The sequence below is a fragment of the Pinus tabuliformis genome, chromosome 4_1, assembly GCF_031772625.1.
Source record: "Pinus tabuliformis cultivar Carrire ecotype Pingquan chromosome 4_1, CPIR1, whole genome shotgun sequence".
Taxonomy (NCBI): domain Eukaryota; kingdom Viridiplantae; phylum Streptophyta; class Pinopsida; order Pinales; family Pinaceae; genus Pinus; species Pinus tabuliformis.
In genome coordinates, this window is record NC_142303.1 from 827,877,103 (window position 1) to 827,901,858 (window position 24,756).

At 38.7% G+C, this 24,756-nt stretch overlaps 1 pseudogene; it reads left to right on the forward strand.

Moving 5' to 3' along the window:
- The first annotated feature begins 33 nt into the window (after positions 1-33).
- Positions 34-21,960, forward strand: LOC149178795 (large ribosomal subunit protein eL27x-like; annotated as a pseudogene).
- The last annotated feature ends 2,796 nt before the right edge of the window (positions 21,961-24,756 follow it).

Sequence of the window (24,756 nt, forward strand, 5' to 3'; positions counted from 1 at the left end):
AGAGCAAGAGCAGGGAGAGGGAGATCAACGAGAATGGTGAATTTTCTTAAGAAAAACAAAGTTATCATTCTCTTACAGGGATGCTTTGCAAGTCGAAAGGTCATTATCATTAAAACCTTCGATGATGGCATTGTTAGATAGGTGTTATATAGCAAATTGACACCCTCATCAACTCAGAGGGGAAAGACATGATAGCTGAAGCAAAGACCAAGATCACATGCCTTGTTTCCACACTAACGTTGGCTATGCAATGACAACCTGCTTTATAAAGCTTCTCTACAAGCCTAAGGGAGTGTTAGTGACCCAACTAACTCTAGTTGCTAGTCTGGGAACAACATTAGTGGACCCTAATGAAGTTCTAAGGGTCAAAGGAGCGAATTGACTCATAAATATCTAGATATTTGCTCCTAGATCTACTCAAGAAAATCAAGGAAACATCTCAAGTTCAACCTATTTGGGGGATTTCTAATCCTAATGAAGGAGGAAAATGGGAAAGAGCTAAAAAGAATGGCAACTTCATTGATTTTACCCTAAGGAACTCATGGAGGAACTTGGCAACCCTAACTCAATACTTGGGCACCTTTACGCACAACACACAATACATCTGCATGTGCCACCCAAAACTACAACATTGTAGAAGACTTGGCACAAGCGCCATTGGCTATGTCGGCACTCGAAGTATTACAAACATGCCCAGCACAAAGGAAAGCTTTACTTTAAGCTATTGGTGGTATTGGCCCACAGGATTCCATGCTTGTAGTTTTCGACATGGAAAAGTGTAAACGTCCCATTACCCACCAGCTTGCATTTCACATGCATTTTTTTTTGAAAGGTAAAGGTATACACAGAACTGTCACCGACAAAGGTGCTTCTACCTGCATCATGTCAGCTTCATGTTGGCTCGCTCTGGGTTCTCCAACCCTATCCCTATCGTCAAATTCCCTTAAAGCTTTCGACAGCCACACTTTCATCCCAAAAGGTTACCTAGCTCACTATCCCATCACCTTGAGTGGGAAAATGGTAACGGTAGATATTGAAGTCATGGATCATAAACTCAACTATAATCTGCTTTTGGGCCGCACTTGGGCTTATGCCATGAAGGTCATTGTGTCTTCGGTCTTCCATGTCATCCTCTTTCCCTTGGTTGGAAAGATAGTCATAGTGGACCAGCTATCCTTTTGCACCCTAGATTACTCTCCGTTACCTAACAGCTCTATACCCTTAGCGGGTGGTGTACCTGACTTGTACGTCAGTATTGGTACCATTTTACTGAAGGGCTCTTCCCTAATGGGTTGTTCCCCTCTTCCGCCACCCGTGGTTCCACAGATGATCTCTATGGTTTTATCCATTCCTCATGAATCGACAGATCCTTGGATCCTCATGGCCACTTCAGATATTGACACTTACGAAGAAAAAATGTTGTTGTCACCATCTGAATTGGCCTACGAATCCATTCAATCTGCATCCAAATCTCCAGTCACTTTGGTTTTGGCCAACAATACCACTGCCCCTCCCATAACTGCTCCTTCTTTCGATCCACTCAATCAAGTCCTACCTATGGATGAAGCTGTTAAGGAGATCACGAGTTTAGAAGAGAGATCTTGGGAGGAATCGCACCATCATGTTTCGATATCTGATTCAGACATGATGCCTCTTCAAATCCTGTCATCTAACACACCTGAAATCATTTCATCACCATATACGACTATCCAAACTTTGGACTCGGAGGGAAACATGGGAAATCTTTCAAAACATTTCTCATCGATATTTTTGTCATGACAGGCATCATGGAAAACATATAGATTGGAGCCAATCACAATCCCGAGGAAATTGTGAGCTTCACCTACCCTTTTAAGGACTTCCGCGATGTTTTTCCTTGGTCTTATGAGGAAATGCATAACATCGAACCTTCTATTGTCAAGCATGAGATCAAGGAAGATCGAGCATTATTTTTATGGTATTTTTCTTGCTCATTAATCCAAAAGATCTTTGAGTCTCCTTCTTCAGGCTCATTAAACTACCACGAAGAAGATCGAGCATTCTTTTTATGGTATTTTTCTTGCTCGTTAATCTGAAAAACCTCGAGTCTCCTTATTTGGTCTTGTTAAACTACTACAAAGAAGATATGAGCATGTTATTTTATGGGATGTTTTCTTGCTTTAAAAACCGAAAAATCCCCAGGTTTGTCATCATTGGGCTTGTTAAACACATACGACAATGGTACGAGCAACTCATTTTCACTCTTTTTCTAGCTCATTAAACTGAAAAAGACCACTAGAGCATTCTTTTTAGGCGCTTTTTTCTCGCTCATAAAACTAAAAAAAATCTCGAGTTTTGTCTTTAGGATCGTTAAAAATTTATAAAGATAACTCAAGTTTTGCCTTTAGGCTCGTTAAAAATTTATAAATATGACACGAGCATTCTTTTAGGTACTTTTCTTGCTCATTAAACTGAAAAATCCCGAGCTTTTTTTACCAAGCTCGTTAAAAATGTTTGCATTATGACACAGGTTTGGTGCTATGAAACAGGTGTTGTCCTTGATGGAAACTCACTCAAATGACAGATCACAATTCAGGCTCTCAGAATGAAGGAAAAAGTGATATACGCGGGTTCCCCTTGACCAAGCTGCGTATACACGCGGGTTCGCCTACCAAAAGGCGCATATGTGTATACATGCACTTTCATGCAAGGAAAGGCACATACATGTTGAAAACTTGGTTTTGGTCCGTGGTATTTGGTCCCCGGTATTTTGACCCATGGTATTGATCCAAGGTATCTTGACCGAAGTATTGACCCTAGGTATTTGGTCAAGGTATTGCTCCTAAGTGGTTTTGGACCATGGTATTGAGTAAGGCCTAAGACTATAAAAGGACGAGGAGATCAATAGGCAAAGGCAGTCAAGTATTGAATATCTAATGAAGAGCAAGATCTAGAATACTGGTGATTAGGTTATGGTACATAGCTGGATCTGAATCAAGGAGGAATCTGAGCACTTGAAGAAGGATAAGCTCTATTGAAGGGTCAAGATCTTAAGGCTTGAAGAGAAGTATCTTTGTGTGGTTTTTGATCTTTTATAATTGGCGCATGTCTTGATCTATAAATCTGATGATCTAGGTATAAGTAGATGTCTGAATAGTTGAAAAGGGTAAATCATCTTTTATAGATTTGTACGCAGGTTTAGTATAGCAAAGGCGCATATACACACTGGTTCGGCAATTCAAAACAGCATATACGCAGGTTTGCCTTCATATAATAGTGTATGCATGTAGGTTCAACACATTGAAGTAGCATATGTCTCATAAAATATGTTTTAGCCACTTCTGTTTACTGTTTCAGTGTTCTGGGTTCTAGTTGGGTTTTGGTACTATTACTGTATTCTAGTTACAACATTCATAGAAGTGATTGTTTGATTCAATTTTGGTTAGTGCAAAGAAGATTGATTAATGTAGATATATTTTGATGTTTGATTGATGCTATTGATGGATCTAGTCTGAAAATTTATGAAACGTGGTCCCTAGAAGAAAAGAGAAGGTTGTAGCCTTCTGCAGGTAGAATCCTGTGTACTGGTATAAGACTACACCAGTACAGAAATACTGTAAAATGAAGTTTCTTATTAAAAGAAGATAGAGACGAATTGCAGTAGGCGGTTTTCACCCACATTAGGTTTCCACCTTATATCTTGTGTTCTTGTGTGTGATTGTCTGCTCTATTTTACTATACCTATTACTGCTTATATGATTCTGATTCACAGATTAAAGATCAACTGAATAAATAATAAGTTTACAAGGTATATGCTGGTTTCTCTAAACACAGCGGCGTATATATGCAAGTTGCATTAACAGAAGTAGCGTATATAAATCTGTTTATGGAAATGAAATATTGTTAAGTTGCTAATACTGATTCACCCCCCCTCTCAATATTATTTCAAACAATTGGTATCAGAGCAGGGCCTTCAGAAGAAGCTTGATCGCTTGAAGGAAGATCTATCATCATGAGCAACTACGAAAGAGAGGCATCCATTAGGCCACCAATCTTTGATGGGAGCAACTTTGTCTATTGGAAGGTAAGAACCACAACCTATCTTCAATCTCTTGGAACAGAAGTTTGGGATATCGTGGAAGGAGGATACACATTTCCATCAGCAACTCCTATAGATACGGTAGGTAAAAAGAAGTATGAAAAAAATGCAAAGGTTGTTAATAATCTATTGGGGAGTCTATCATAATTAGAATTTGTCAAGGTTATGCAGCTTGAAACCGCCAAAGAAATATGGGACAAGATCATTCTAAGCTATGAAGGAGACGATCAGGTAAAACGTGCAAAACTACAATCCCTCAGAATTCAATACGAAACTCTCAGAATGTGCAATGATGAAAGTGTAGCTAATTATTTCCTACGTATAGATGAGATTGTTAATCACATGAAAAACTTGGGTGAAGACATAAAATAAGTTACTTTAGTTGAAAAGGTTCTAAGATCCTTGTCTTCTAAGTTTGAATCAAAAGTTTCTGCCATAGAAGAAAAGTAGGATCTTTAGAGTATTACTATGTCACAGCTACATGGAATCCTAATTGCTTTCGAAATGAGAAAAGGGGGTCCATCAGATATGAGAGAAGCCACATTCAAAGCTTCAAGAAAAGGAGAACTCAATGAGTCGGGACATACGTCATAAGGAGAGGAAGAATCAAACTTTTTCAAGAACCTTCAACGAGGCTCTGGAAGATTTATAGGTAAACTACCTTTCAAATGTTTTTCTTGTGGAAGAGTACGTCATTATGCTGCCAAATTTCCTCACAAAGATAATCTTGATAAAGGTAAGGAATCAGCAAAATGGAGTATAAAACAAAGTATAAACAAGAAGAGCTACTATACGCATGAAGATAGTGATGGTTTATCAAATAGTGATGAAGATGAAAATAATAATGATTACAGGCTTCTGATGGCTTTTGAAGATGATGATTTCTTGGATGCTTTAGATGAAGATGGTCTCTATGAAGAAATTTCTAAACTTAAAATCGGTTTAGAAGAAAAGAGTATGATTATAGATACTCTAACATTCCAACTTACTCAAAGGGAAAAACACAATGAAAAGTTAGAATGTGAAATTGTGGGTCTAAGAAATGAAATTAAGAAAACAAAAGCTCTCAATCGTAGGTTTTCTAAAGGATCAGAAACTTTAGATGAAATTATTAAAGCGCAGCATTCTCCTCTGATAAAGACAGGTCTTGGATATACTGAAGAACCATCTCAAGCACAAAATCCATCAACCTCCAAAAGCTATCTTGATGCAGCAAGGAGAAGTGAACAGGTTGACAATCAACAACAGAGGTTTAAAGCAGATCACCAGGTAAATCAAGTTCAACCTACTTCAAGGATGAACAGAAGCTATAACCAACCTCAGGTAAATCATTCTCAATTTGCTTCAAGAATGAATGTCAATGGAAACTACAATCATTAGGTTAGTAGATTCGATAATCACAGGAATTTCTTTAATGGCCAATGTTTTTCATGTCATAACTATGGACACAAAGCTACTCAATGTGTTGCTTACAAGACCATCATGACTAGAGAAGTACGAAATCAAAGGAATGTGACTGGGATCATGAAAAGGACCTACAATAACTTTTCTACTCTTGAAAATGAAATAGAATGCTCTATCTGTAACAACTTTGGTCATGAAGACTTTAAATGCAGGAGTAAATTTCAGAAAACACCTCAGAAGGAGAAAGCCTCATTGGTTCCCAAAACATGGAAAAAGAAAGAACCACAAATAGAAAGATGTGGTATAGCCTTATATGTAGAAGGACAAGAAAATCAATGGTACATCGATAGTGGATGCTTGAAACACATGACATATGATAAAGAAAAACTTCAGTCATATAGTGCCTTAGAAAAGGAAAGGAAGGTCTCATTTGGAAATGACACCCCTACAATCATAAAAGGTAAAGGCTTTGTTGTCTTAAAAGAAAAGGTCAAAGCTGGGAATGTTATGTGTGTTGATGGTTTAAAGCATAATCTATTGAGTGTTAGTCAAATGTGTGATCAAGGAAATGAGGTAGTATTTCGATCAAATGGATGTGTTGTTCATGAGCTTGATACAGGAGAAACAGTGATCAAAGGCATAAGAACTCCAAATAATTTATACATACTCAAGGGAGGATAGCAACAATGCTATCTAAGCAAAAATGATGAACACTGGCTATGGCACAGAAGATTGGGGCATCTAAGCTTCCCTCAGATAAGGAAAGCATGCAAATTCCAGGTTGTTTGCGATCTTCCTGACATCAGAATTCTAGAAAATACAATATGCAAATGATGTCAATTTGGTAAGAAAACTAGAACACATTTCCCTGAGAAAGAAGGATAAGCTAGTAAGCTACCTGAACTTGTCCATACTGATTTATGTGGTCCATCAAGGAAAAAGTCACCTCGTGGAGAAGAATACTTTGTAGTGTTCATTTACGACTTTTCCAGAATGTGTTGGATATGACTTCTGAAGCATAAAGACAAAGCATTTGAAAATGAATCAGATCGCCAAATCAAATGCCTCAGATATAATCAAGGAGGGGAATTTACCTCGGATGAATTCCTCAACTTCTGTGAAGAACATGGAATAAGAAGGGAATTCTCTACTACAAGGACTCCTCAGCAAAATGGACTGGTAGAAAGGATGAACAGAACTGTTCAACAAGTGGCTCGTGCTATGCTAGATGAGTCTAGAACTCATGAAACCTTCTGATGTGAAGCTACATTTTCCGCCATCACTATTCTCAACAAAACAAATGTTCGAGGTAAACAACACTCAAACTCCTCATGAACTTTGGTATGGTAAGACACCTACTATAAAATACTTCAAAGTTTTTTGAAGTAAATGTTACATCAAAAGGACTGATGAAAAACTTGGCAAGTTTTAACCTAGAGTAGATGAAGGCATTCTCCTTGGTTACTCTTCCCAAAGTAAAGGATACAAGTCGTATAATAAAAGACTAGGGAAAATTGTTGAAAGTATTGATGTTGTGGTTGATGAAGCAGGGGAAAATTCAAAGCAGGTAAAAACTGAAGAGTGGGAAGAAGATGAGGATTATCCTTCCACATCAAATAAAACTAATGCTAAAGAAGAAGAAACCAATGAAGCACCAGAAGAGCAGATAACGGTAGAAGAAAATACTCCATCGAGATATGTTCAGAAAAATCATCCAGAGACTCAAATTTTGGGATAGAAAGAGGCAGGTGTACAGACAAGACGAACTATTATGAAAGCTTCAAGCTATCTATCATTGCTTTCCTCCATCGAACCGCAAAATGTACATGAAGCACGCAAAGATGAATGCTGGGTCAAGGCCATGAATGAAGAGCTTGAGCAAATTGAAAAGAATAATACTTGGGAATTAATTCCTAGACCTCATGATAAGAATATCATTGGAACCAAATAGATATTCAAAAACAAGTTGAATGAAAATGAGGAAGTTGTTAGAAGAAAGGCTAGACTTGATTGTAAAGGATATGATCAACAAGAAGGTAGGGACTTTGAAGAAACTTTTGCACCTGTTGCTAGACTTGAAGCCATAAGAATGTTCCTTGCTTTTTCTAGCTTTCAAAAGTTAAATGTATATCAAATGGATGTGAACTTTGCCTTTCTTAATGGAGATCTAGAAGAGGAGGTATATATTGAGCAACCAGATGGATTCATCCTTAGAAATGATCCAAAACTTGTATGCAGACTCAGAAAGGCGCTCTATGGTCTAAAACAAGCTCCAAGGCCTTGGTATTATCGTCTTAACAAATACCTTCATCAACAAGGTTTTTCAAAAGGATCAGCTAATAGTAATCTATATATAAAAATTGACAATGATAAATTGCTAATACTTGTTGTGTATGTTGATGATATCATTTTTGGGAGTAATGAAGAAGCCATGAGTCAAAAATTTGCTTTGGTAATGCAAAAAGAATTTGAAATGTCCCTTCTTGGTGAGCTCACATATTTTCTTGGTTTACAAGTTCAACAAAATAAAGATGGTATTTTTCTATCAAAAACCAACTACCTCAAGCAGATTTTAAGAAATATGGAATGGAAGATTCTAAACCAGTATGTACTCCTATGGTAACAGGATGCAGCCTCAACGCAAATGATGAATCAGTAGCAATACATCAACCAACCTACAGATCCATGATTGGTATTTTGCTCTATCTAACAGGTACCTGACCAGATATCATGCATGCTGTGGAAATAGTTGGAAGATTCCAAGCAAATCCAAAGGAAGCACGCCTACAAGCAGTCAAAAGGATTTTTAAATATCTTCAAGGGACACAAAACTTTGGTTTATGGTATCCCAGAGATACAGATCTTACACTTCATGCATATACAGATGAAAATTGGGCAGGAAGCGTGGATGACAGAAAAAACACTAGTGGTGGTGCATTCTTCATGGGTTCCATATTAGTGTCTTGTTTCAGCAAGAAACAAAGTTCAATTGCATTATCTACAGCTGAAGAAGAATATGTGGCTGCTACATCTTGTTGCAGACAACTTCTTTGGATGATGCAAACATTGCAAGACATTCAAATCACATGTACTCCACCCATCTCCATTCCATGTGATAATACAAGTGTAATTAGTATTTCAAAGAATCCTATCATGCATTCCAAGACCAAGCACATACCTATCAAATATCACTTTCTACGGGAACAAGTGCTTGAACAAAATGTCGAATTGGAGTATGTTCCCTCTAAGGAACAGGTTGTTGATATATTCACCAAACCACTGCCCAAAGAGACATTTGAATACCTCAGACAGAAGCTGGGAGTAGTTGATGCATCTTCTTGCCATTGATACTTATCTGTTTCAGAGAAAAGTGGTTGTACGCGAGTTTCATGAAGCGTATCCGCGTACATATGTCGGTTGTTGTGGATACAGTCGCGTATATGTTGGTTTGAAGAATATCAGTGGGACAGACTCAGGATGAAAAGAGTCTGATATGGGTCTAATAGTGATCATCTGGCACAGGTTCAGGGGGATCATATACTTCTAATAATGCATTGTTGGCATTATCTTAGAAGATCTTGGTACAATTTCACAGCTGTTTTTGTTTCAGGTGGAACAGGTGCAGAGGGAGATCATGGTTTCTAATGGTGCTTGACAGATGCTGCTGATGATAGTTGTTGATAACTATCTTGTTTTAGATATTTTGTCTTTATGTCATGTATATCTTTTATTATCAAGGTCATGTAATGAACTAATTTGTTTCCCCACTATGCCTAGGATGGATGATGTAATGTTCTTGTCCTATCATGTATCCCCACTTGGTTGGGAGATGGATGTATGTATGAGTCCTTGGTGATAGGAAGGTCATTTATAATGTATAGAGTCATGTTCTTCATGTAGAAACTCTTTTTTCAGACCTTGATTACTTCAGCATATTAGAGAATTCAGCATGTACTCAGTGGGAGCACAACTCTTTGCCCTTGATGACAAAGGGGGAGAGTGACTTGGGGTTGCCGTCAAGTCCAAAGGGGGAGATTGTTGGCATTATGACACAATTTTGGCGCTATGACATAGGTGTTGTCCTTGATGGCAACTCACTCAGATGACAGATGACAGTTCAGGCTCTCAGAATGAAGGAAAAAGAGATATACGCAGGTTCCCCTTGACCAAGCCGCGTATACATGTGGGTTCACCGACCAAAAGGCGCATATGTGTATACACACACTTTCATGCAAGGAAAGGTGCATACATGTTGAAAACTTAGTTTTGGTCTGTGGTATTTGGTCCCTAGTATTTTGACCTGTGGTATTGATCCAAGGTATCTTGATTGAAGTATTGACCCCAGGTATTTGGTCCAAGGTATTGCTTCTAAGTGGTTTTGAACCATGGCATTGAGTAAGGCCTAAGACTATAAAAGGAGGAGGAGATCATTAGGCAAAGGAACTAAAGTATTAAATATCTAATGAAGAGCAAGATCTAGAATACTGGTGATTGGTTTTGTTGGGTTGTGTTATATTCTTTCCACGACTAGCCCACGTTGTTAACCAAGGGGTTAGAGGTGGGGTGGAGCCCCCACTTCGTTTTGTCGATTGTGTAGCAGGGGGGAGGGGTCATATGGGGTTTGAGGCATACCCGTAACCCCACTAGCACCTCAGAAAATTTTGGTTTTGGACCCTATGTTAGGTTGGGTGGACCCACCTATGGTTTTGTGCATGATTTTCACACATGTTTCTTGGACGCGATGGTTTTCAGTCCATGGTTTTGGATGCGATGGTTTTTCAGTCCATGGTATTGGATGCTTCGGCATGTATAAATATGTATTGTAACATTGAAAGGAACATAATGAAAAATCAAGCTAGTAGTCCCGGTTTTGGGATCCAGGGGAAAATCTCTGTGTATATGTGTTTTATGTGTTATGCTCTCGCATTGTTTATTTTCTGTGTTTTAGAATTTGTATGGAGGTAATTTCTGTACGGGGTTAAAACCTACATTTGGCATCAAAGCAGTTTTGGCTTCAAGGGGATGCCTTTGTTGCCGAGGGGTTTCGCTCGGGCCTGTGGTAGACCCTGTTCAGTGGGAGATCTACGAGATTGATTCTGGTGGTGAAAGAGGATGGCGAGTAGTGGAAAGATAGAGACTGAGAAGTTCAATGGTCAGAGTTTTGAGTTGTGGAAACTTAAGATGGAGGATTTGTTGGTGGATAAAGATCAATGGATTGTGGTAGATCCAGGTACTAAACCAATGAGGGTGTCTGATGAAGAATGGAAGAAGTTGGATTGGAAGGAAAAGAGCACAATACAATTGTGTGTCTCAGATTTAGTATTGTTGAATGTATTAGGGGAAGCTATGATGAAGGCTTTGTGGGACAAGTTAGGGACTTTGTACCAATCTAAGTCTCTGGTGAATAAACTGTACCTACGGAAAAAGTTGTATAACATGAGGATGAAAGATGGAGACTCGATGACAAAGCATCTGAACACATTTAATGTTGTGGTAAGCCAATTAGCATATGTTGATATTAGAATTTCAGATGAAGATAAGTGCATCAATTTGTTGTGTTCTCTACCAAATTCATGGGATAGTCTAGTTATTGCAATAGGTAGCAATGCAACTGCTTTGCATTTTGATGAAATAGTCTCATCCTTGCTAACGGAGGAAATGAGACGGAAAAGTATGGAGAGCCAGAATGGTGGTGCCTTGTCTGTATGAGGATGATCCCAGAACAAAAACAAAAATAAGTCATCGAGTGGGAGATCTAAATCTAGAGGGAGATATAAATCTCCACGAAAACCTATAAAGGTGGTGTGTTGGAAATGCAGAAAGGAAGGGCACTTCAAAAGGGACTGTAAATCTAAAGCTCCTGATAAAGGAAAGGGATCTGATGATGTTTCTTCTGCAGAGGCAAAAACCACCTCAGATGAAGGTGGGGATGTGTACTTGGCTTCTTCAAGTACACATGTAGATCATGAGGCATGGTTGATTGACTCAGGTGCATCCTTTCACTTCACCCCCATAGAGAGTGGTTCTACGAGTATGAGAAATACGATGGTGGTGATGTCTTCTTAGGGGATGATAGGAAGGCTAGAATTGTTGGTTGCGGAAAATTAAAGTTGAAGTTGCAAGGTGGAAGGGATAGAACACTTCCGGGTGTTCTGCATATTCTTGCATTGCCTAGAAATCTGATTTCTATAAGCAAGCTGGATGATGCAGGTGTAAAAACAGTGTTCGAGAAGGATACATGCAAAATGGTTTAGGGAGAATTGGTACTGATGCAGGGAGTTTGAATTGGAACTCTGTACAAGCTACAAGGTATCATTATTATTGATGGATGCAACAGTTCTATGGTTCCTGAAAGTGGAGTAGAAAATCTAGTGGTCTCTGGATAGATGACCATGTTGTGGCATCAAAGGCTTGGACAGATTGGAAAGAAGGGCCTTCGAATACTACATGGTAAAGGTATGGTAGAAGGTATGAGTAATAGCTCTCTAGATTTTGATTTTTGTGAAAATTGTGTATATGGGAAGCAGAATCATGTGACTTTCCCATCTGGTAGTAAGAGGGCGAAACAGATATTAGAACTTATGCATAGTGATGTGTTTGGACCTGTGAAGGTTCCATTAGTGGGTAATTCTATGTACTATGTATCATTTATAGATGAATTCTCAAGGAATACATGGATATATTTCATTAAGAAGAAATCTAAAGCCTTTGACAGGTTTAAAGAATTTAAGGCTCTTGTGGAAAATCAAACAAAGAAAAAGATAAAAGTGCCAAGGACAGATAATGGTGGAGAGTTTTGCAGTAAGGAATTTGAAGAATTCTATAAGAAGTGTGGTATAGCATGATAGAAGACTACTCCATATACACCTCAGCAAAATCGAGTTGCAGAAAGAATGAATAAGATGTTGACGGAAAGGGCAAGAAGCATGCTCAGTGGTGCTGGGTTAGGACAAGAATTCTGGGCAAAGGCGATGGATACTACATATTACCTGGTCAATAGGTCACCTTCATCAGCGTTGGAGGATAAGACTCCACAAGAGGTATGGACTGGTAAGAAACCCTCTCTTTCACATCTGAGGGTATTTGGATGTGATGCATATGTACATGTTCCAAAGGAAAAACGAACCAAGTTGGAGAGCAAATCTAAAAAGTTAATCTTTATTGGGTATAAGGATGGTTTAAAGGGTTATAAGCTTTGGAACCCAGTCACATGGAAGGTTGTGTATAGTCGAGATGTGGTGTTCAGAGAGGTAAAAGATGTTATTAAACATGAAGTCCAACCAAAGGAACCTAAGAAGATAGAGTTTGAGCTTAAGGAGGAAGAATCAAACTCTACAACAGAGGAGGAATCAAAATATGAAGAGCCACAAACTCTGGGTGTGAGAAGATTAGTTCGAGAAAGAAGGCAGCCAAAAAGCTATTGCCCATCTGCTTTCTATTCAAATTTTGCTTTATCTATTACTGATGATGATCCCAAAACTGTGAAGGAAGCAGTAGATTCAGAGGATGGAAAACTCTAGAAAGAGGCCATTGTTGATGAAATGGCATCTTTGCACAAAAATGAGGCTTGGGATCTGGTGAAGTTGCCAGCTAGAAGGAAACTCGTTGGAAGCAAATGGGTGTTCAAGAAGAAGACAAATGTAGAAGGAAAGGTGGAGAAATACAAAGCTCGGTTGGTAGCAAAAGGTTATTCCCAGGTGCCGGGAATTGATTTTGGTGATAATTTTTCGCCTGTTGCCAAGGTAACTTCTATTAGATTACTTTTATCTATTGCTGTTTCTTGTGATTTTGAGGTAGAACAGATGGATGTGAAGATAACATTTCTTCACGGGGATTTGGAAGAGGAAATATAAATGAAGCAACCTGAAGACTTTGTGGTGAAGGGTAAGAAAGAACTGGTATGCAAGTTAAAGAAGTCTTTGTATGGGTTAAAACAGTCACCGAGGATGTGGTATCAGAAATTTGATACATTTATATGGGGACTTGGTTTCACCAGAAGCAAAGCAGATCACTGTGTGTATTTTAGCTTTAATTGGTGACCGTGTTATTTGTCTAGTCTTGTATGTGGATGATATGTTGCTGGTTGGAAATGACAAAGAAATTATCCAGGATTTGAAGACCCAATTGTCCTCCAAATTCGACATGAAATATATTGGTGCTACAAAATATATTTTTGGCATGGAAATTAAAAGAGATTGGGCAAAGAGGAAGCTCTGGTTAAACTAGAGGAAGTATGTCGAGACAATACTCTAGAGGTTTAATATGCAAGATAGTAAATCGGTGAAGGTTCCTATTCTTGTAGGTGTGAGGTTATTTGCTGAACAGTGTCCCAAGACACAAGAAGAGGAAGAGGACAAGTCCCGTGTTCCATATGCAAGTGTAGTCGGTAGCCTGATGTATGCAATGGTCTATACTAGACCAGACATTGCACATGCAGTGGGAGTACTGAGCAGGTTTATGTCAAAACCGGGGAAGGAGCACTGGACAACAGTGAAGCGAGCTTTCAGGTATTCGCATGGCATTAGTGATTATGGTTTGTGCTACCAAGGAAGACTAGGATTGGATAGAATGTTGGATATTCGTGGCTTTGTTGATGCAGACTGGGTTGGAGATCTGGATCAGAGAAGACTTACAAGTGGGTATGTGTTTAACCTATTTGGAGGTGCAGTCAGTTAGATGAGTAAGAAACAATCTGTAGTGGCACTGTCAACTATAGAGGCAGAATACATGGCAACCACTCATGCAAGCAAGGAAGTAGTTTGGTTGCAAAGATTGTGTTGAAGTATTGGGTTAGTACAGGGAGCTATAAGGATAGACTGTGACATCCAAAGTGCAATTTTCTTAGCAAAGAACCCCACATATCATTCAAAGACAAAGCAAATTGATGTTCAGTATAACTTTGTGAGGGATATGATAGAAGACAAAAAGGTGTTGCTGGTAAAGGTGGACACTTTGAAGAATATTGCAGATGCATTGAAAAAATTTGTGAGCTCTGACAAGTTCTCTTGGTGTAGAGAGACAATGGGAATTTTAGGGCTGGAAAAATGACTAAGCTCTCTTGTGGCCCCCTGTGGAAAGAAAACAAGTGGGAGAATGTTGGGTTGTGTTATATTCTTTTCACAACTAGCCCACGTCGTTAATTAGGGGGTTAGAGGGGGAGTGGAGCCCCCCCTTCGTTGCACTGATTGTGCGAGGGGGGGGGGGGTTCACATGGGGTTTGAGGCATACCTGTAACCCCACTTTATGGGGTCTGGGGCAACACCATAGAAAATTTTGGTTTTGGACCCTATGTTAGGTTGGGTGGACCCACCTATGGTTTTGTGCATGATTTTCTCACATGTTTTTGGACGTGATGGTTTTCAGTCCATGGTTTTGGATGCGATGGTTTTTCGGTCCATGGTATTGGATACTTTGGCGTGTATAAATATGTATTGTAACATTGAAAGGAACATAATGAAAAACCAAGCTAGTAGTCCTGGTTTTGGGATCTAGAGGAAGATCTCTCTGTATATGTGTTTTATGTGTTATGATCTCACATTGTTTATTTTCTGTGTTTTAGAATTTGTATGCAGGTAATTTCTGTACAGCGTTAAAACCTACAAGGTTATGGTACATAGATGGATCTGAATCAAGGAGGAACCTGAGTGCTTGAAGAAGGATAATCTCTATTGAAGGGTCAAGATCTTAAGGCTTGAAGAGAAGTATCTTTGTGTGGTTTTTTATCTTTTATGATTGGCGCATGTCTTGATCTATAAATCTGATGTTCTAGGTATAAACTGATGCCTAAATAGTTGAAAAGGGTAAATCATCTTTTACAAATCTATACACAGGTTCAGTATAGCAAAGGCATGTATACACGCTAGTTTAGCAATTCAAAACCGTGTATACGCAGGTTTGCCTTCATATAACAATGTATGGACATAGGTTCGACACATTGAAGTAGTGTACATCTCATAAAATATGTTTTAGCTACTTCTGTTTACTGTTGCAGTGTTCTGGGTTCTAGTTGGGTTCCAGTACTGTTACTGTATTTTGGTTACAGCATTCAGAGAAGTGATTGTTTGATTCAGTTTTGGTTAGTGCAAGGGAGATTGATTGATGCAGATATATTTTGATGTTTGATTAATTCTATTGATGGATCCAGTCTGAAAATTTATGAAACACGGTCCCTGGAAGAAAAGAGTATGTTGTAGCCTTCTGTAGGTCATCACCTATGTACTAGTACATCAACTAGTAAAAGAGCTAAGGGGGTTGTAGCTCCCTTCCAGGAGAAGTTGGAGAATGAGAGAAGGTTGTAGCCTTCTTCATGTAGAAGCCTGCGTACTGGTATAAGACTGCACCAATATAGAAATACTGTAAAACGAAGTTTCTTATTAAAAGAAGATATAGACGAATTGTAGCAGGTGTTTTTCACCCACATTGGGTTTCCACCTTATACCTTATGTTCTTGTGTGTGATTGTCTACTCTGCTTTACTATACCTGTTACTACTTATATGGTTCTAATTCACAGATTAAATATCAACTGACTAAATAATAAGTTTACAAGGTATATGCAAGTTGCTCTAAAAACAGTTGCATATATATGCAAGTTGCATTAATAGAAGTAGCGTATATAAATCTGTTTATGGAAATGAAATACTGTTAAGTTTCTAATACTAATTCACCCTCCCCCCATTATTATTTCCAACAAAATATCTACGGCAGCAACAAGAGAACTTGTTTTTTTGGGACCATTTCTTGCTCTTAAATCAAAAAATCCCCGAGTTTTTCCCCTTCTTTGGGCTCATTAAATCTACGAAGAAGGAATGAGCAGTGCTTTTACCTCTTTTTCCTTGCTCAATAAACTGAAAAAGATACTTGGAGTTTTCTTCATTTGACTCATTAAAATTTGATGAAGGTATTGAGTTTGTCGTCGCGGGACTCATTAAAAATTCACGACGAAAAACGAGTTTAGTCTGTCTCCTTGTACTCGTAACAAAATGAGGTCGACATCTATTGAACATAGGTTTCTCTTTATTCGGATTCAATAGATTAACTCATGGAAAGGTAATCGATCCGAGTATACTATTAACCTTTTGTCACACCCGGTTAACAACTATGACAAAGTGACCACCATGGAGTTGTTCTTTATGATCTTTTCAGACTCTCTAAATATGAAAAAACCACTAAGTTGTCTAGTATAGACTCTTTAAATTACACAGACAAGATATAGAGTTGCTCTTTTTACGATCCTTTTAGACTCTCAAAACATGAAAAGATTGACGAGTTTGTTTGTCTGGACTCATTAAACTAATCAAATAGGGCATAGAGTCATTCTTTTCACAGTCCTTTTTAGACTCTTAAAATATGAAAAGATCGACGAGTTTACCCGTCTCGACTCACTAAACTAATTAGATGGGGAATGTAGACAATACAACTGCATTCAGTATTAGAAAGCATGGTTTGGCAGTAGTCATTCCCTTGAACATGGCACTCCCTCAGATAAACCTTCCTTGTGATGGCCTCTCAATATGAATCCTACCATCCTATGAGTTTATCCTAAATACCCCAATGTTCTTGCATCTCTGTATCCTAACTCTCTTTAGTGTTCATGAGTCTAGTGCTGCATGGTTAAAACCATTGTCATGCCTTCTATTGTTCAAGGGTTAACCTTTTGTTTCCTCCATCAACTCATCAAGCATATCCTTTCATCATGCACTCTATTGTTTAGACCCAATGCTCATAGATTCCTAAAAAAACTAATTATTCTTGTCCCGCTCCGTGTCGATTGATGTAGGACACATTATTTGTTAGGCCCCTATACTACTAGTGTAACCCCTTATTGTTATTAGTATAACCCACTTATTATATTGATGTACCCATGTAGTGCCCATATTGTTACTATTGTGCCACATAGAAGCCCACTATTGTTATTGTTGTGCCCTACAATATTATTGTTATGTAGGCTTTGATTGTATTGGGACCACTTAGACTCCTATATATAGAAAGGAGGTATTTTCATTTGTATCATCCAAGAATTGTTCATTTATGTAATGTAAAGGAGGTTGCCCCCTCGAAGAGGCTGAATTCTAAGGCGTGGATCTCTCTTTTCTATCTTTTTGTGAGCTGGTTTCATAACATTTGGTATCAGAGCTTTGGATTCTAGGGTTTCGCTGCTCCAAATAGGTCATCGTGGCATTTTCGCTATAACTTTTTTCCTGTGACATTTCAGAAGTCGCAAAAAAAACCCATTTGAGAAGCATTGGCGCTGAACCTTGGGTCCAAATTTCAGATCTTTTCGCGCGATATTTTCGGAGATATCATCTGCGGAAGTTGGTCTTTTTGCAGACTCCTGAATTACACTAAAAATAGGTGACCTGGGGAAAATCGTCATAACTTTCTTTCTGAGCATCGGATTGAAATTTCGTAAGAAGGTGCAGAAAGAGGACGGACTGTAGTTTCTGTTTATATATTTTTCAGAGTCAAAGGTTGAAACAGTGACACGTGGCACTTCATACAAGTTCGCTCTACTGAACTAGTCTATAATCAGGTCACTGCGGGAGATTGGGCATAACTCTTCCTTGGAGAATCCAATTTGGATCAGACTTGTGGCATTGGAAAGAGGACGCAGAGGGCTACTACAGGTCACAATTTCATAACTTAAAGATCCGAAAGTACAGAGTTAGATTCATTTGAAGGTAGAGCTCCTAAAATCAAGAAAAAGCAAGATGAGGAAGTTTGATGGCAAGGATCCGGTAAATTGGATACTTCAGATGGAGCAATATTTTGATATACATGGTGTACAACTGTTACAAAAGGTATGTATTGCATCTTCATATTTAGAACCAGATCAATTTTTATGGTACAAAGGGCTTTGTTCTCGTAAAAAACTTGTTACGTGGTCAATTTTCACGGAGGAAATGATAGCACATTATGAGGATACAAAGAGCAACACCTTCTTTAGAGCAACACCACAACAATTGGAAAGAGTAAAAGGGATTTGTGACATAATGGAAAGCAAAATTATGGAAACCAGGAAGCATACCCCTCACAACTATAAAGATGGAAGTGTTGTTTCTCCCAGCCTTCCACAACCTATAAGGGTTACACCACAACAATTGGAAGAAAAAAGAGAAAAAGGGCTTTGTTACAATTGTGATAGCAAATGCACTAAAGGTCATAGGTGTGCTGAGAAGAAATTCTTTTACATAGAATATGAAGAGGAGGAAGAAAAGGATCAAGAAACATCAAAAGAAGAGGATCTACGTCAGGACACCACCCCAGAGAAAGAAGAAATGAATCAGACCATATCTTGTAAAGCATTGGCAAGAATTACCACTCCTCAAACTCTCAAGATAGAAGGACATATCAAGAAGAAAAAGGTGCAAGAAGTGAAAGATCAGATCGAGAAAGAAGAAATGAATCCAACCATATCTTGTAATTCAATGGATGAAATTACCACTCCTCAAACTATCAAGATAGAAGGACACATCAAGAAGAAAAATGTTCAAGAAGTGAAAGATCACATCGACCATCAAGAAATGAATCCGACCATATCTTGTAAAGGACTGGAAGAAATTACCACTCCTCAAAAGATAGAAGGACATATCAAGAAGAAAAAGGTTCAAGCAGAGAAAGATCATATCGAGCATCAACAGCAAGTTCTCCAACTTTTAAAGGATAACGCCACTTCGGTGCAAAATCAAATGAAACAACAGGTAGATCAACATCGTAGTGAAAAATGTTTTGATGTAAGTGATTGGGTATTTTTACTGCTACATCTCAAGCAAGCTATTTATGAGAAGGAAATGTTGGCAATACTACATGCACTTAAAACATGGCGACCTTACCGAATGGGAAGACGCTTCAAGGATGAGGATGGGGAAGCATTGTTTTGTGCTATTTATATTATCCAACCAAATTGGATAAACGAAGCAACGAATGAATGGAAGAAGAACGAAGAAGTATGGCCACTTATTCAAAAGTTGCAAAAGATCCCAATTCAAGCAATATTGCCAGAAATTGAAGAGGAAGGAAAAATCATATTGGAACCTGGAACAGTCACAGAAACAAGAACCCGACATCTACGAAATCGATCAATTTCAGAGTATCTCATCAAGTGGAAGAACTTACCCGCTGAATATTCCACATGGGAGGACAAGAATTTTATATAGAAGCATCAAGAACTACTCAAGCGTTGAGGACAACGCTTTTTGAAGGAGAGGGGCATGTTAGGCCCCTATACTACTAGTGTAACCCCTTATTGTTATTAGTATAACCCACTTATTATATTGATGTACCCATGTAGTGCCCATATTGTTACTATTGTGCCACATAGAAGCCCACTATTGTTATTGTTGTGCCCTACAATATTATTGTTATGTAGGCTTTGATTGTATTGGGACCACTTAGACTCCTATATATAGAAAGGAGGTATTTTCATTTGTATCATCCAAGAATTGTTCATTTATGTAATGTAAAGGAGGTTGCCCCCTCGAAGAGGCTGAATTCTAAGGCGTGGATCTCTCTTTTCTATCTTTTTGTGAGCTGGTTTCATAACATTATTGCCTACCTTTCGACAATTATCTTCCTATTGACTTCAACACTCTATCTAGGAAGACAACCCAAAAACACATTTAGTGCCTTGGTACTTGCAGACATTAGTGGTAGGTTGCCTTGTGTTTGATCAAGGGTTCTCATTATTGGCTCTTGGTTAAGCAATTCTATGGGTGTTCGATGACAAAAACATCTTTCATACTCGTTAGATTGTACTGTGCATCTTGGAGACCATCACCATTATTGGTGGCCTTCATCGCATCTGTTAACAGTCTCCATTATTGACTGGTAATGAGATGATTTCGTGCATGTTCGACATCAACGCATATATTCACATGTATTGATCTATGCTGTTTGGTGAAGTGTAAATGAAGATGGACCTGCATTGTGCTTATCGGCAGCCAACATTGTCATATCTCTTTGGAAAAAATCACTCTGACATAGCTATTGAGCATGGGAATTCTCGATTCAGGACATGATTTTAGTAATTATATATATGTGTTGTATTAGGTTTCCCGTACACCCAAAGCTCCGATCCTCTCTCTCTTTTTGTTGAAGAAGGAAAATTACAGTTAAGTAAAGTATTTTGGCCATCATCGTAACCTATGATCTCACACTTTAGGGGGCATCCGTTATACAACAAATTGACCTCCTCATCAACTCAGAGGGGAAACACATGATAGCTGAAGCAAAGACCAAGATCACATGCCTTGTTTCCACACTAATGCTGGCTATGCACTGACAACTGGCTTTATAAAGCTTCTCTACAAGCCTAATGGAGTGTTAGTGACCCAACTAACTCTAGTTGCTAGTTTGGGAACAATTTTAGTGGACCCTAATGAAGTTCTAAGGGTCAAAGGAGTGAATTGACTCATAAATATCTAGATATTTGCTCCTAGATCTATTCAAGAAAAGCAAGGAAACATCTCAAGTTTGACCTATTTGGGGTATTTCTAATCCTAATGAAGGAGGAAAATGGGAAAGAGTTGAAAAGCATGCCAACATCATTTCTTTTACCCTAAGGAGCTCATGGAGGAACTTGGCAACCCTAACTCAATCGCTACATAAGCAAAGCTATGGCTATGGTTATAGAGGTCAGATCATTTGAAAGGATAAAATACTTGATTGCTGAGCATTGTCTCAAATCAGAAGAAGTTGGTAAGAAGGGAGAGAGAGAGAGAAGCTAGAGGGGTAAGGGAAGGTTGATGCAATAGATGGTTGTAATCACTCTTCTGACATTAATATAGAACTGCAGTTGTACTATCTACTCTATGGTGTTAGTACTATCATTCATTTAGTTGTTTTTCCAATGCCTTTTAGCATGAGTAGGTCAGTTATGTGTAACTAGATGTTCTTTTATGTATTCATGTATTAGTTATCAGAGTTGTATGCTATGATTATGCTTGTCTCTTCTATATGCAAGACTTGGTCTAGAGCCAACTCAGGGGACTTCCACCTAGCTGCATTGTGCTCTCTAGCAAATCTACACAAAGGCTTGAGGTAATCTATTTGTCCTACTTTGATAGTTAGTTATTGTTTATGAACATGCATATAACTTTGTGATGGTTGCAAATAATATTACAGTTTGCCAAAGGTCTTGGGAAGACCTTTGAGAGTATCTCCATTCTCCATGCACCATGAATTTTATCCTATAGCAACGAGCATATGACCACTTCCTTGTATCGGGTATTGCAGAATACCCTAAGAAGGTCATCAAAAATGACTCTATGAAGAAAATGACGAAGAAAACAACGTTGTTAAATACAACCATATCATGCCCAACAAGGATAGTTTAGATGTGGATTTGAAGAATGTGGTTACCTTTGATAAATTAGAGACACGCGATAAGAAGGTGGCAACACTAAAGGGAGTTAAAGTTTCCTTTGAGGAGAGGTTCAAGGTAGGGAAGAATAGATGGTTCTTTACAAAACTTAGGTTTTGAGATTCTCATTTTTGAGAAGTACCATGTTAGAACTTTCAAGTTTTTATATTTTGATTATTTATAGTGGCCTTGGTACCATCGTACTATTTGCAATTCCTAGACATTTTTGAGTTTCTTGAGAGTTTTGATAGGAAAGTTAATGCTAATCTATCTTATATCTACCATTTATTTAACAGTTTTAGATTTGATTTATTGTGTTAGTGGGAAAAGTGTAGGGAATATTACATTATTGGTCATCAATTAGCAAGGTGGTTGGTAATTTTTACTTGTAAAAAAATATCATAATAAGTGTAATCACTGTGTGGATCATTCTGTGAATTTCTTCACATTTATATTCTGGAATACTTGTGGGAGAGAGTGACGAAAGATCTCCAAGTTTGGTCAAACTGGTTTGTCTTTTTGTATGCTTATGTGAATGGACTAAGATCTACCTTTCTTTTGTCTAGAAATTCAGGTGTCCCTCCTTTTCATTCAATATGTGGAGATGCCCGACCAGTGAAGGACCTTGATAGTTCTAAAGCCAATCTTGCAGACATAACAAACAGATCTGGTCCAAATCAAGATGTTGCTCTGGCGATTGGAGAGGGAGAAACAACTCAATAATTATTTTAGTATGCCTCTTATGGAGCTTGAAAGATGGTGTAGGAAAAATGGTTTATCTATTCGTGGTGGTAGGGAGCAATGGTTTCCTCATTGCTTAGCTTAAAAGAAGCAGAGAATTATAAGAACCAATATCAATACGAGTATGTCAGGTATGGATATAGATTTGCAATCAGAGGGAAGCATGTGTTGGGCATGGAATCTCCCCAAGGCATGTTTTGGGGCTCAAAGCCCAAGTTTTGACCGAGTTTTGTTGTAAAGCTCTGCGAATTGCGGGCGCGGGGCACGAAAGTATAATAGAGTCATAGGGTTGTCCACCCTAGTTTTGTAATGTAATGTCGGTTGGATAGACCTACCCATCATCCACGGACCATGGGATTGCATAAATAGAGTGAGGCTCTAAGTGTAAATGGAAGATAGAGAAGAATAACAACTCTAAGTGATTGAGTCACAAGTGTAAAGTGTGTCTTTGGATCGTAGAGTAGGAGAAGGCTCTGCAGATGAGTGCACAGAGGCCTAGTAGTCCGTAGCTAAGTGCCTACGGTGGAGTCAAGTTTGTAACTGAGGAAGAAATTAATAAAGAGAAGTTTTATCATAATTCAGTATATTTGTTCTTGGGTTAGTGCATGTTTGATATGATTTGCAATTATACTATTTATTTACTGCGCGCACATGTATGACTGGTTTATATTGTTTAGTATACTTAAAGCACTCAGGTTGATAGAGTCAATTAACTAACGTTGGAATACTATTGAGGTCTTGGGTAATAACGTAGAGTGCGACGTTCATCCCTCGGTAGAGCTGCACGAAGGTAGTATATTAGGCTACGAGGTAAAGGAAAGTGTGCGTAGTGACTTGTGCGCAGGGTCAAACCATGGACCACTTGATTTCATCAGACATCTCTAGGGTGAGGAAACCTAGTTCTAGCACCCCCCCCCATACTACTTCGGGTGAGACCTCAGTCCACGCTCCAAAGACTATTGCTGAAAGGGCTAGTAGTACAAGGATTTGTTTGGCTAAATCAACTCTAAACCTAGGTCATGCTGCAATAAGTCCACAAATGGTTCCATTGCCGGGAGCAGGATCTGCATAAGAGATGTTTGATGTCATATCATTGGAATCTGACAAAGAAAGGAATTGAAAAGTGGCTGGACAAGAAGATTCACGAGTTCGCGGTGCAGGGAAACATGAATATGCGATTATCAAAGGAAAAGTGGTTAGATTGCTATTTATATACGGAATCCACAAAATTTTCTTGCATCCTTCCCCTCTGAGTTGTACAAGTGGATCGCGAAGCTAGTAGACAATCAAGGAAGGTGTAGGCTTGACAAACCTATTGTGTGGACTCCAGAGTCGGTCCGCAGACTAGAAGCATCGGAAGATAAGATCGTGTGTGTTGTGGATCACTGGCTTAATCAAATTATAGGGGGATTTATCATTGAGTTCACGGTAGATACTTTAGTGAGCTATAGCGAGGCAGAATGACACTTCCTCAAATGATCATGAGGTAAGCACGTCAAATATTTGAACACTTGGATTAAAATTCTACTATGTGAAAAGCTATTTATGTGAATAAATTGATGTTTGGGGCTACACGAAGTGGGAGGATCTACAGAAACGAAGGTAGCATAGAAATAGAGACTAGCCCCTTGATTTCACCTCTGTGAGAAAGCGAGGAAGAGCTCCCGAAGGTCTCACCAAGAAATGTAATCAGTTTGATAAACTAGTGAATTCCATGCATATTTCTTCCACCTACACCACTGCCAGGTTCACCATCTTCACCCCCATCTTCGCCCACACCACCTTTTCCACCACCACAGTTCAATATGGCAAGCGTGATAAAATTTTCAGTGTTGAAAGAACTAGGGAATGAAGACCTGGACCAGTTTTGGTTCATGGTAAGGGTTGTATGGGAAGCACAAGGAGTCGCAGATGACAATATAAAGAAAGAAATGCTACTCAGTGCTTTGCAGGATTGTGCAATGACTTGGTACATTAAGCACTCCAATGACAATCTGAATGTGGGAATCGCGAATATCCAAGCTGCGCTAAACAAGGAATTTAGCAGACCAAAGTCAGAGACACAATCGATCATCAGATTTAAGGAAATCATGATGCTTCCAGGTGAGACCCCTTGGGAGCTGGATTAGAGACTAAAGGGTATGATTCGTGAAGCCAACATGACCTTGACAGATG